This window comes from Lynx canadensis, chromosome A1 (assembly GCF_007474595.2).
Source record: "Lynx canadensis isolate LIC74 chromosome A1, mLynCan4.pri.v2, whole genome shotgun sequence".
NCBI lineage: Eukaryota > Metazoa > Chordata > Mammalia > Carnivora > Felidae > Lynx > Lynx canadensis.
In genome coordinates, this window is record NC_044303.2 from 220892371 (window position 1) to 220907996 (window position 15626).

The window sequence follows — 15626 nt, forward strand, 5'->3', positions numbered from 1 at the left end:
ATGAAAATTCGTGATTCTCCAAGGGCTATCTTAACTGCAGGGATTGTGGGAAGTGCACTGTTTTTTTTTTTTTTCTTGAGATTTTCTTGGCATAAAAGATAGTAAAGTCATTTTGTTCTTTTCAACAATATTACTCCATTTCTACTTATAGCACAGCACATTAGCTTGTCAGGAAAAATCATCACCTAGCATATCCAAATATGTTTATAACATTTTTATGGGCTCCTTCTAATGGATGCATGTCATCAAGAAAAACTATTTTGATATCATTTTTATGCAGCACAATGATGTTTCATAGTCTATGTGAGATTTTCCATTTACAAGGGTTAGAGAAATTTACATATAAAGTGGGATAGTCCAAAAAGTGCCACATCATTAAGTTAAAGCATAGCACAACATACCCATTAGTTTAAGATTCTGTTGCATTTCTTTAGTTAAGCAATTTCTGCATGCTATCATATTTCCACAGATAAGCACAGGAAAACAAGGAGCCATAAAACTGATTATTTGAGATACACTGGTTTGTTTTGTAGGGTATTGTTTAGTTTTCATTAATGTTCGTAGGCCTCTTATTGTCTATCTCTAAAAGCCTCTCTATTTTCAGTGCTTTCCTGTCATGTTAGTAATGGGACAGCACCTTGTGGAACATATGGCACTCTGGGAAAGATATATTCTCCAATGAGTCATCACCTTGAATGTTCACTAGACAATGTTGTGATCTTTCACTTTACCCAGAATATAAAAATGTTCATATGAGAATTGACCTGGGGATGACATTGGACTCAGTCTTTTTATTGCTTCAGCACAACAGTTAACCTGGATAACAGGGCATCTATGTGTTCCTTTTCCATTATTTACAAAATATTTGCATCTTGAAATGACCACTGTGAATAATTTACTCAAGCATGTCTTTCGTGTCACAGGTCCTTTAAGAGCTCAAGGAAGCATACAAGAAATGCTCATGGTGTTTGTATCAAACAATATGAAACCCAAGATTCTCAGTTCGGTCTCCAGAGTCTCACACTCCGTGCTCCTGAGATCAGTCTGATCACTTTTATTCCTCATGCTCTCTCTCAATGAGCAAGATATTGGGGGAAATGTCATTCTATGTACATGTGCCCTTCAGTTTTCCTGGTTCACTTAAACTATTACCTTCCTAAATTACTGTCATATGTGCTTTAAATTGTTGAATTCCTTTGTCTAATGGTGTTATACAATATTTTCCTGACTATTAATGGGACATATCCTATTTCTTACCCCCTTGTTCAACATTTGTTATTCTCCATCCTCCTTCTCTTCTTTTTTAACTCTTTCCCTTCTTTCCAACCCCATCCCACTGAGACTTTATTTCATACCTAAGATGTCATGGCTGTCCCACATTTTCTTTACGTATAATTGTTTTGTGAAAGTCTTCTGTTTAAATGTCTAGATAGTGAGGGTAGGCTAAGATTTGGGATTCCCTGAATAATTTCTTTACTCTATCAATTGTATTAATTTTTAATGTATTCGTTCATATGTAACAGCACAGCTGTTTAAGAGTGGCTCAAATTTCAACATGTGGCTTTTTTCTCATGATTTTAGTTGGATACTGCAGCTCTAAACACTGCATCCATTTTTGAGGCAGGGAGAATTGGGGAGAAGAATTGAGGGGGATAAAACACACAAAGACACCTGTATCAAGAAAACAAACATATTTCTCAGAAATCTCTAGCAGATGTGGCTTATGCTTTATTCTGCAGGACTATGCATAAAGTCACTGTGGCTGCAAAGGATGAGATGAGACATTAAAACATGACTCTCTAGAAAATATTCAGTGACTGTTGTTGAAAATGAATTTATAGGCAACCAGTACTAATGGTTATTGGACTGGTGCCCTAAGTATATGGATCTTAGAAGGAACATATAAATGTTGTTTAAGTCAGTAAAACATAAATATTATTATTATCTCATATCAAATGATCCTAGCCTATGTCTTAACTACGTCTGCTCATTCAGAATATGTGGACAATTTACCATGACATTTCTCATTCTTCTTTTCCTTTTTTTAAGTTTATTTATTTATTTTGAGAGAGGCAGGTAAGGGCAGAGAGAGAGGAAGAGAGAATCCCAGGCAGGCTTGTCAGCACAGGGCCCAACATGGAGCTTGAACTCATGAACCATGTGATCTGACCTGAACTGAAATCAAGAGTCACACTTACCCAGCTGAGCTACCCAGGTGCCCCTCATTCTTCTGTTTCTTAATCATGCAAATCTATTTTTTAAAATTCCCTACTCATAAATTTAAAGATTGCCAAATTGAAGACAACTAATGAAGGTTTTATACGTGAGTGAATGTAAGAATGAATGGATCAGAGAATAGTGAGTAAACTAATGAAATAGTAGGATTCACCTATATTTCCATAGTAGTTTCTATTCATATAAATCAATTAAGAGTGGAGTCCAGCATTGGAATAGAAACCAATAAAAGGCACCATAGTGGGTGAGTGCTATTTATGGAAAAGCTGAGACTTGCCACTAGACTTCTATGACTATGCTTTATAAGAATAGATAAACAAGTATGAATTTAGTGCCTCTTTTTTCCCATTCTCCTTCTCCTCTTAGCAGTATGTATCTCAATTTAATGACTCTCTCAACCTGCTAATATTGTATGTTCACATAATGGATATTCCACTCTGGTGACTAAACAACATTCCTCATCCTTCTAACTCAGTATCTCCTTTTCCTATTATTATTCCTTTTACACAAGAGAAGTCTGAGGGGCAGAACGCTTAAATGACTTGTCCAACGTATCCAGCTAGTAAGTTTTCTAGCTAGAATCCAAAGTAGGCTATCTAGTTCTGAATATCTCTTCTCAATCACTACCTCACTTTTCAACTTTCTTTTAGCACTATGCCCTGTGAAGCTACAAGTGATGACTATAGGACAAGTATTCTTTTAAACGGTGGAAAATATTATTTGCATCTAGGAAGGAAGGTATGAGTTCAAGAAACATACTTAGGAGCCATCAACATATAAGTGCCTGGGAAAATCACTGTAACAGAGGAGAATATTGAGAGAATAAACACAGGGAATACACAAGAAATACTAAGGAGAAAATCCTGGACTCTTCCTCCACTGAAGAGTAGGCAGATGCAGAAGAGACAGTGATTGAACTGAGATGGAAGAGAATAGATAAAGAAGAGAATAGTGCTCTGTATTTCAAATATGAGTGTTTCAAGCAGAGGTGATTGATATTCAAGAAACAATTATTAAAGCTTAAAATGCATTTCTTAAATGCAGAATTTAAATGGAGAATAAATGGAGATTAAATGGAGAATAAATGGAGATTAAATGGAGAATACTATGAAATCAGGGTAGACAAATATTTATTAAACAGAACTAGAAAGCAATAATTATAAAAGAAAGAAAGCAATAATCATAAAAGAAAAGATGGATTATTAGCATATCACTAAATGGGTAACTTTTGTTGAACAAAAATTGCATGAAGACAAGGATCAAGGCAGAAAAAGAGAAAGTGTTCGCAATGCAAATACCTGAGTGAGATCTTTATCTAGAATTTTTTTATCTCCTAACTTAATAAGACACTGAACAAATAACCTAATTAAATAAAATGAGTCAACGAGGTTGTCAAATGGCATGCAAAAATAAGAAAAAGTGATTCCAGAGCAAGTATTTATTCAGTAAGTACATATGAGATAAAAAGAACAAACATACACACTGGAATTCTAATTAAACAGTGGCAATACCACATATTGGACAGAATATTGAAGCCACAGGAACTCTTATAATTTTCTTGATGAAAGTGAAAATTCATACAATGGCTTTGGAAAACTCTTTGACACACTCTGTTAAAACTAAATATATGCCTATTTTATGACCCAGCATTTACACTTGTAGGTAAGTGCTCAAAAATATGAGTGCCAGTGTCCACCAAAAACAATGTGAAACTTTTTCATAGTATCTTATTCATAATAGTCAAAAGCAAAAACAACCCAATTGTCCATTAAGGATATAATGTGTCATTAAATTATGATAGATTCATACAGTGCAACACCTTACAAAGACACTAAAACAAAGAAACAAAAAAATGAACTGTTGTTATAACAACAACATTGAAAAAGAAGTAAGCACAAAATAATATATACCCTATATCATTCATAAGAAATTAAAAATAGCCAAAATGTATTCATAGTTTTAGAACCTACTTTGTTGGGAGACAATTGACTGAGAAAAACTTAAAAGATGCTGGAAATATTGGGGCATCTGGATGGCTCAGTTGGTTAAGCATCTGACTTCAGCTCAGGTCGTGATCTCAAGGTTCATGGATTCAAGCCCCTAGTTGGGCTTTATGCTGACAGCTCAGAGCCTAGAGCCTGCTTCAGATTCTGTGTCTCCTTCTCTTTCTGCCCCTTTACTGCTTGTGTTCTGTCTCTGTATCTCAAAAATGAATAAATGTAACAAAAAATTCAAATATGCGGAGATATCTTGAGATGGGTGATAGTAAAATAGGTATCTATTAATATAAAAAGTCATCTAGCTATACAATTATATTAAGGCATTTTATTGTCTCTATCTCCCAAACTTTTTAATAAATAGAGCATAGATCATTAGTTATCAGTTTTTCTTCCTTCTAATATATGTATCTAATGATAAAAATTTTATGTTTTTTACAGTAAATCGGGCAAAACCAGCAGCTTGTAAAAGACACTTCAGGTTACAATTCCTAATTAAGGCTATTATTCTCTTCAGTGTATTTTAAAACAATATTTAATATATTCCTTGCTAAGACATCTATTTTTCAAATACCATATGTTGTTTAATATAATTAAAAATAGCAGTGACTAGTGAGTTAACAGTTAAAACCTAGGGGGGAAGTGGTTTGAAAACATGCCTACTTTGCAATCATTTTATTTATTTTTTATATATATATATGAAATTTATTGACAAATTGGTTTCCATACAACACCCAGTGCTCATCCCAAAAGGTGGCCTCCTCAATACCCATCACCCCCCCCTCCCCTCCCCCCCCCCCCATCAACCCTCAGTTTGTTCTCAGTTTTTAACAGTCTCTTATGCTTGGCTCTCTCCCACTCTACCTCTTTTTTTTTTTTTTTTTTTCCTTCCCCTCCACCATGGGTTCCTGTTAAGTTTCTCAGGATCCACATAAGAGTGAAACCATATGGTATCTGTCTTTCTCTGTATGGCTTATTTCATTTAGCATTACACTCTCCAGTTCCATCCACGTTGCTACAAAAGGCCATATTTCATTTTTTCTCATTGCCACGTAGTATTCCATTGTGTATATATACCACAATTTCTTTATCCATTCATCAGTTGATGGACATTTAGGCTCTTTCCATAATTTGGCTATTGTTGAGAGTGCTGCTACGAACATTGGGGTACAAGTGCCCCTATGCATCAGTACTCCTGTATCCTTGGATAAATTCCTAGCAGTGCTATTGCTGGGTCATAGGGTAGGTCTATTTTTAATTTTCTGAGGAACCTCCACACTGCTTTCCAGAGCGGCTGCACCAATTTGCATTCCCACCAACAGTGCAAGAGGGTTCCCGTTTCTCCACATCCTCTCCAGCATCTATAGTCTCCTGATTTGTAATTTTGGCCACTCTGACTGGCGTGAGGTGATACCTGAGTGTGGTTTTGATTTGTATTTCCCCAAGGCAAGGGAATTAAAAGCAAAAGTGAATTACTGGGACCTTATGAAGATAAAAAGCTTCTGCACAGCAAAGGAAAACAACCAACAAAACTAAAAGGCACCAACGGAATGGGAAAAGATATTGCAAATGACATATCGGACAAAGGGCTAGTATCTAAATCTGTAAGAGCTCACCAAACTCCACACCCGAAAAACAAATAACCCAGTGAAGAAATGGGCAGAAAACATGAATAGACACTTCTCTAAAGAAGACATCCAGATGGCCAACAGGCACATGAAAAGATGTTCAACGTAGCTCCTTATCAGGGAAATACAAAGCAATCATTTTAAATATAAATGCCAGTATTTGATTCTAACTTTAAAACACTGTAGTGCATATATTTGAATAAGGTGGATACTTTTTACCTCATGGCAATTTCAATTGCTTTTGAATGTATCCGTAATTTAAATATTTGAAGAAAAGTACACGTTTCATTTTCTACTCAGCAAACCTCTAAAATCCACAATATGATCTAACACTGTGATGTCAATATTTCACAGATAGAGCATAAAGTCCCAAAAATACAAGTAAAAGTGTGGCATTATATAAAAATAAATTAAATGATCAACAATTCAAAATATGTTAGGACATGTAGAGATGGGACTGTCCAAAAATCTACATAATACACCAACTCAAAATTGTTTAACATGTTCTATTTGGTATAACTACTTAAAGAAGATGTTTATATTGTAGATGATACACAATCATAAGCAAGAGTAAAAACAGGCCTGAGATAACCACACACTCTAAAAATTTATTTTTCTGAACAAATAAAAACGCAGTATCTTTATTTAGTTTTATACCTAACAATCTTTCCATGTGTTTAGTCCGGTGCAGAGCATAAAAATGGTGTGGGTGAACAAATATATGGGTAATAGCAAACACTTAAGTAGGGTTATCAATAATAGGATATTTGAATGTGGGTGAGGTGGTTAATAGCAAACACTTAAGTAACTTGGATCATTGTTTTAGGATTATCAAAATAGGATATTGAATGTGGGTGAGTAGTTAAAAGATTAAAGATAAAATAGACTTTATTAGAAAATGACTAATCAAACAATCACTCTTCTGCAAAGCTAAAAATAGCGGTTCAATTAAACCGGCAGAATTTTAACTTAAACAGCAAGATGTATTAATTAAGAAATGATTTTCAGGGCACCTGGGGGATTTAGTTGGTTAAGCATCTGACTAGGGTCAGGTCATGATCTCGCGGTTCACGGGTTCGAGTTCCACATTGGACTCTGTGCTGCCAGCTCAGAGTCTGGAGCCTGCTTTGGATCCTGTGTGTCCCTCTTTCTCTGTTCTTCCCTCGCTCTCTCTCTCTCTCTCTCTCTCAAAAAAGAAACTATTTTCAAAATTGGACATGGAATATAAAACAAAATAGTATTTCTGGGTAGTGTAATTACGGGGAATTTTAATTTCTCTTGTTTTTAATATATACTTTCCAGTCGTTACATGGAACATAAATGCCTCCAAGACCAAAGAGCATCATGACCATGTGGACAATAACCATTGAAAAAAACAATGGCAGCACAAAAATATCTGTCCCAATGGGCATCCTAAAGACTCTTTCAAATATATAGAATTTAGTAGTAAATATAACCTAATAGGAACGGAGATTATAAAGCAGTGAGAAACAGAAGGTCTATAGGTAGATGCTGTCATTGTGATGTCTCTGTAGTGCTTTCTGTGCTGCGTTACCACCAGTGCTCAGTGACGTCAGTGCCAGCAGCAAGCAGGTTAGAAGCACCTGTAGGCCACCTGTAGCCTGTATCACACACTTATTATTCAGTACTGAGTGTTTTTTAAGCATTAAGATATTGAGATGTGAGTGATGTTATGAGAGCAAGAATATCCTGTCCCTTTCAAGCTCCTTCTAGCGGCTGGACTAAGAATCAAACTGACATGGGACAGGTTAACAGGAGAAAATACACATTTAATTTCTTACTTACCAAACGGAATCCATATGAACAGGGAACTGCCCAGACAGGAAAAATGAAGTACATACATCATTTCGAACTAAGAAGAAGGGGGGTAGAGACCTGGGACTTCAAAGGGAAGGAATGCAATTCACAGGAAGATGAAAAAACTGATAAACAAATATTTTCTGGGTCACTCAGGAACAATGGGGTGGAGAGGACTCTGCCATATAGGCCTTACTACGATCTGCCCTGTCTGCTACACCTAGCTCAGAGTATAATGTAGTTCTCTGTGGTGATAGCTGTCTTCCTGGAGCAGGTATTCTATTTAAATCCTTTGTAGCCAGTCGTGAGGAAAGTAGAGAGCTTTTCCTGAATCTGTTGGTGTTTGATTGCTTTTTAACTCAAAATAATCTTGACGCCAGGGGGCCCATTTTGGGGTGACCTGCTGTTGGCCCCTCCAGTGACTTGTTACCTTATCTTCTAGGGAGAATTTAGTGTTCTTATGCGCTGAAAACATAAAAGAGATTTGTACCAGGGTATTTTATTCTCTAAAAGAGATTCAAATGGGAATTGTAGAATTTATTAAATCAAATTAACAGTCGATATGTCATTTAAAAGCAGGCTAGGGGCGCCTGGGTGGCTCAGTCGGTTGAGGGTCCAACTTCAACTCAGGTCACGATCTCACAGTCTGTGAGTTTGGGCCCCACTTCGGGCTCTGTGCTGACAACTCAGAGCCTGGAGCCTGTTTCGGATTCTGTCTCCCTCTCTCCCTGTCCCTCCCCTGCTCACACTCTGTCTCTCTCTCTCGAAAATAAATAAATATTAAAAATTAAAAAAAATAAAGCAGGTTAGACCCAGCAGAAGACGTCATTGCATTGGATGTGCAGAAATAAAGGGAAATGAGAATGGATAGTACAGAAAAAAAATAAACAAATAAAGGTGTGTGTGTGTGTGTGGTGTGTGTGGTGTGTGTGTGTGTGGTGTTTGTAAGAAACATGAGGAAGCAGGAGAAAAGTGTCTAAATACATATAATTTAAGTGAAAATACTTGAAGATCACTAGCTAAACATTTTCTGAAACTCATGATAGACATTAACCCACAGACTGCTGTAGCACAATAAACCCCTGTGAGAATTTATTAAAGAAATCATCCTTAATGCATCATAATAAAGCTACTGAAATCCAAATACATGAAAAGAAAATACTGTGCATAAAAAACACTTATTTTTAGTTGGGGACACAGAAAATGTGAGAATAGGAAGATATAAAACATATTGTGCAAATAACAGTCAAAATAAAGCTTTGTATATGTACTACTGTTTGACTAAGTAGGCTTTAGGTTAAGAAAAATATTAGTGTTACAGGGGCTGGAGTGTATTTATATTTAATTTTGTAATATAAAGAATCTACCACAATGCCAACATTATGCAAATGCTCAGTATTTGTGTATCTATGCCTGAGCATTGTACATAGACTAAAGCAAAAATTGTCTAGCTTTATGAACCTGCTCACTTTCTTTATTTTACTGAAAAGTAACCAGTAACGTATTGGGACAGAATTTTCAGTTCTACTGTTAACAGTAATCTAAAGCAATCTGCTGCACCAAGGACACAGGTATACACTTACATATATACTTAAATAGCATTATAATTACTCCCAACAGCAAAGCCCTAGAAACAAATGACTAGCAATATAAGTTGGATTAAGAAAATTCTGTAGTTTTAATATAGATGTACAATGGAGAACTATAAAGCAATATAAAGACTATGGTAGATGTATATATAGTAATGTTAAAAATGAAATGTGTATTAGATAAATTAGGCACAGTTGTAGAGAAATATTCAGTGTATAGCCTTGATATCTAAAATACATTTGCAATTTTGTATGTATGGGTCTGACTCTATATATAATGTGTACATGCATATGGAAATGTATGTAAAATGTTGTCAGTTATATAACTGAGCAGTGGATTGCTTGGGAATGGTAAAGAAAGAATATTTTTTCTCCTTTATTCCTTTTGCATCTTTGTGTAATTTTGGTCTGCTGTGTGTGTGTGTGTGTGTGTGTGTGTGTGTGTGTTTCGAAGGCATCTTTACTTTCATAGAAAATTAAAAATGTGTTCATTTTTTATAAGATTACCAATGTGTGCATACATACACACAGTGAAACAGTGTTCACAACAGTGCTAGTACCAGGATTAGTATAATTTAGAATTACAATGAATTGGTTTATCATTTTGGATAGAATACTACACGAAGCATATGTTACTATTTCCTAGAGCATTATGAAATTAGGACTGCACTTTGCCAAAATATGCCAGATGGCCATGATATATGCCAGTGCTCATAGTGACTACTGTGCCACATTTCAAGCTTGGAGTAAGGCTGAAATATGGTACAAAATACTCACCAATTCCCGAGAGCAGATGTTAGAAGACACGGCGATGTGATCCAAGCGTCTCCACCACCCACATTTCCCTGGTTGTTTAAAATAATAATAAATAATAAAGCAATTCTATTCCTTACAAGCATAAGAATCATTTAACATGCCTTCTATAGCCTCAATGGAGGGTATAGAATTGTCTCTTAGATGACATTTTATTCATAACACTTTGTGGGTGCTTATGAAATTTGAAGTGATCTTCCATAAGAAAGCTTACTTATGTGATCTATTTGGATTCTAGTTCTCATCCTTAGAAGAATCATCCCAACTTAAATTTAAAAATTAATGTAAAATCATTTTTAAATGCTCTACTTCCTACTTCCATATGAAATAAACAAATCGTTTGGGGTGCCTGGGTGGCGCAGTCGGTTAAGCATCCGACTTCAGCCAGGTCACGATCTCGCGGTACGTGAGTCGAGCCCCGCGTCAGGCTCTGGGCTGATGGCTCGGAGCCTGGAGCCTGTTTCCGATTCTGTGTCTCCCTCTCTCTCTGCCCCTCCCCCGTTCATGCTCTGTCTCTCTCTGTCCCAGAACTAAATAAAACGTTTGAAAAAAAATTAAAAAAAATCGTTTACATATAAAAATTTAAAGCTATTTAATGAATAAAGTGCACAAAAATGTAGGAGAAATAATTTTTCCTAATGCCCCCCCCCCGCCCCACCTCTTCTTAGATATCTAGTCCAAGAGATACTTGTAAGACCTTCTCCCCCAAGATACTCCTGATTCAGGACATCATTCTTGCTGACCTACACCTTCAAATGTATGTTTTCCATGGTAAGTCATAGGGATACAAAATTGCACAGCACTGGGGCCCCTGAGTGGCTCAGTAGGTTGAGCATCTGACTTTAGCTCAGGTCAGGATCTCGCATGATCTGTCAGTCAGTACAGAGCCTGCTTGGCACCCTCTGTCCTCTTCTCTCTCTGCCCCTCCCCTACTTGATCTCTCTCTCTCCCAAAAATAAATAAACACTAAACAAATTAAAAAAAAAAAAACTGCAAAGCATCAACTGAAAAAAAATCCAGGCTGGCACAACACTTCTCTGAATCTTACCACTCTCACTCATTTTATACCCAGGCTTCTTTTTCTTCTCAGACTCTACTTTCGCATCCCAAACCTCAAGACTATACCAGTGAAGTTTTTCTCTCACGTTCCTTAGGCTTGTGTATTGGTACGAAGGTTTATCTCTTTTAGATTTTTGATCGTGAAAATTTTGAGTTTACTAACATTGCTTGGTTACTTTTGCTGGCTTTATATATATTCAAACAGTATATTTTTTATAGCCAAGTCTCTTGCAAACTGTCAAATGATATTTTTAAAAATAAAATATAGTTTTTAAATAATTAAATAGTTACTATTTTACTTTTCCATTTTCCTAAGTGAAGTACTAATAAAAATTTAAGGAATTTTCCATAAACTGAAATATATGGTTTAAATTATTTCATATTAGGTAAAATATTAATATCGGGACTCCATGGATGTGTCATTAGGTTCATAAGACATTTATCATCAAGGCTTTAGGAAATCTTTGATTTCTTTTCTTTTCTCTCTCTCTCTCTCTCTCTCCCCCTCTCTCTCTTTCAATCTCATTTTTGGTCATGGGCTGGCTGGTAGCTTACGGTTATCGGCCTTTATTTTATATTTAAAAATTGTATCTTTAAATACATTCTATTAACACTTGATAAATATATGTCAGTGTCTCTTTAGGTTTCTTTTTCTTTTTTTTTATTTTACCAGTTTCATTGGGAAAATGATTTATATCACTCTATAAGTTAAAGTTCCATACAGGATATAAATAATATATATATATGTATATATATGTATATATGTGTATATGTACATATGTACATATATGTATATATGTAAATTGTAAAATGATTACCTCAGTTATTTCTCTTAAATCATATTTAGCTAATCTTAAGGACACTTTATTCATGTTTTTGTATTAAAAATCTCATATAAAATGATAACTTTAATATTTATATTTCACTAATTTAACACAATTTTATTATGCCCATATTTTGCTAACAATACATAACCAATTCATAAAGTATTGTTTAATAACTTCTAACTTTTGTTCTTCTGTTTTGAAAGTATTCTTCATCACTAGCTAAATTTTTATAAATAGAGAAATAGAGAAAAGAGCCTCACCATACAGACAACCAGATCCTTTTCTTCACATTCTATCCCTATGATAGATGGTTAAATTTTTATTTTAGTGTCAATATCAGCTTTTGACATGATAACCCACTATCATAAAGAATCATGTTTTTAAAATAATTTTTGAAACATTATTTGTGAATACTTTAAAGCATATCAATTGATTTCAACGTTTTTCTATTTTTTTCACTTAACTTTGTTTTTTTTTTTTTTCCAAGAGTTTATTTTATAACTGTAATATCCTGAAGTTAGATTAATTGGTAAATGTAGATATATGCCTTTAAAATATTTCCAGGGGCGCCTGGGTGGCTCAGTCGGTTGAGCGTCCGACTTCGACCCAGGTCATGATCTCATGGTCTGTGCGTTCGAGCCGCGTCAGGCTCTGTGCTGACAGCTGGGAGCCTGAAGCTGCTTCAGATTCTGTGTCTCCCTCTCTCTCTCTCTGCCCTGCCCGCTTGTGCTCTGTCTCTGTCTCTCAAAAACAAATAAACATGAATTGTTTTAAGAGTTCCAAATTGCGATACAAAGAAATAAAAGTATCGTACTGTAAAAGTGATTTGAAAATATTAGGAGGGGGAGGATATAATATATGATTATAATAATATATAATAGATATAATAATTTTAATTATTATTTTTAATTATTTTAAATTTTATTATTTTTAATATTATAAATATTAAAAATATAAAAGTAGCCATAGGAAAATATACAACTCATTAGAATATAAAATATAAAATACTGTGTATGTAACTAAAGTAATACTTAAAGTACCAGTTCAGTATCAAAAATCCGTATTTCAAACCTCACTTCTCCATTTACCAGGTTATGGGCAGGTTGCTTATTATTCTTTATGCTTTTTTTCTTATATGAAATATGAAAAAATAACTTTATATTAATCAAAGTATTAACTTAAGAAGTAATAACTTATTAATAAAAATTCTAATTATAGCAATGGCATGTATTTTGTTCTGAAACTATTGTTTTATTTTCAATGAAAATTTGCTAAATGTCATTTAAGTACAAGGTGTAATTTTTCAAGTTATAATTTGAAAAATAACAATTTCTAAAATTTAGTCTTGAGACTTTGCTTGAAAATGCAAACTTCAGAAAGATTCACTCACAGAATGTATAACTCTTCTGAATCCATAACACTGAAAATGGAATTTGTAAAACTATTTTATTTTATTGGTTGGGTTCATTGAATTGTGGATGAATTTTGGCTAATGGCATGTGGATTTCAGCAAAATTTCAACTCTGTCCAATGCAAACTGAGTAACCAACAGACCCTAAATTCAGAATAGTCTACCAGTGCCCACTGCAAACCTTGAGGTCTGTCCTCAAGGCACCACTGAACCAAAGATGAATAAGAGCTATAAGCACATGTGTAGATAGATACAAAAGTAAGACAGTCCACAAAGCTTGTGAAGTGTGTGAAGGTTTCATGAAGGAAGTGAAGTCTGAGCTCATTCTGGGAAGAACTGCTGTCTCACAGTAAAGAGTGAGTATATGAGAAGTAGCATTATGAAAGGCATGGAAAGAAACATGAAATCACAAGTCAACTTGTGTTTGGGGATACAAAGATGAGTACAAGAAACAATGCATAACGACCCCACAGAGATATTAAGAGGCAGGAATCAGGAAAAGACTTCCTAGTCGTACAAAGGAGATTATATAAAATATTGAATTTTAAAAGAAAGCTCTTAGATTTTAAAGTAGAACATGCTTGGGGTGCCTGGGTGGCTCAGTCAGTTAAGCGTCTGACTTTGGCTCAGGTCATTATATCAAAGTTTGGGAAATTTGAGCCCCACGTGGGGCTCTGTGCTGACAGCTCAGAGCCTGGAGCCTGCTTCGGATTCTGTGCCTCCTCCTCTCTCTGCCCCTCCCCTGCTCATGCTCTGTCTCTCAATAATAATAAACGTTAAAAAATTTGTTTTAGGGGCGCCCTGGGTGGCGCAGTCGGGTTGAGCGTCCGACTTCAGCCAGGTCACGATCTCGCACTCCCTGAGTTCGAGCCCCGCGTCAGGCTCTGGGCTGGATGGCTCAGAGCCTGTTTCTGATTCTGTGGTCTCCCTCTCTCTCTGCCCCTCCCCCGTTCATGCTCTGTCTCTCTCTGTCCCAAAAATAAATAAACGTTGAAAAAAAATTTAAAAAAAATTTTGTTTTAAATAAATAAATTAAATTAAATTAAATTAAAATAAAATAAAATAAAATAGAAGATTTTTTTTTCTTAATAATAATTTTGGAACAGCAGCTAGGTAATTAATATATATTGAATGTGATTGAGATTGGGACACTTTAGTATTTCAGGTAGCCAAATCATGAGGGCCAAAATTTTTGGTAATGTTTAATGTAAAAAGAAAAAAATGTCTTTACATTTTTTCTGATGGGAATCAGCATATGAGTTCTTTTGTAAAAGAAGGTAATTAGGGGGGAAACTAGGTGACTCAGTGGGTAAGTGTTGAACTTCTGCTCAAGTCATGATCTGGTTAGGGAGTTCCAGCCCCTAGGTGGCTCTGTGTTGACAGCTCAGGCCTGAAGCCGCTCAGATTCTGTGTCTCCCTCTCTCTCTGTTCTTCCATTCTTTCAACCTCTCTCTCTCTCTGTCTTGAAAAATGACTAACATAAAAAAAAAAAAAAGAAAAAGGAAGAAGGAATTAGAATCTAGAATGTAGTCCACACAACTACCCAAATTCTTGCTTTAATGATTGGTTGGACTGAATTAATCTAAATAAAGAATGGAGAGAGAGAGAGTAGGATTTGAAAGAAGCAGATGAGCTGACATTTGATCCCTGTGTATCAATGTATCTTTACAAGACCTAGTGGAGAAACAGATGACTCTGAAGCTCCTAGAGAAAGAGGTCAGCTACTGAATTAGTGAACAATCAATACATAAGCATAGAAATTATTAGACAAGATTAAAACTGCAGAAGATAAACGGGTACAATGAGAAGTGTGCTAAACGCTTTTTGAGAAAATACAGGATTATTTACACATTAAAACTGCTAATTGCAATTCAAAAATCACTCATAATTAATTCAGATCTACAGGGAATGTGAGTATTGTGTGATTCCACATTAAATAATTTTAATTATTTAGGCATCCAATACAATGCTATTACTGAAATGTTTAACAATAGAAATTTCAGTAATGTGAGGCAGCCAGTAGAGGGGGTCACATTCAGTGTAAACCAGAGACCTCTGGCTTTATATAAACATTCACATTTGATCAACTTTTCCAGAAATAAGACTATGTAATGCAGTTTTTTTTTTTGTTTTTTTTTTTACTTTTTTAATGTTTATTTTTGAGGAGAGACAGGGGCAGGAGGGGGAGGATGACTGGGGGAGGGGCAGAGAGAGTGAAACACAGAATCTGAAGCAGGCTCCAGGCTCTG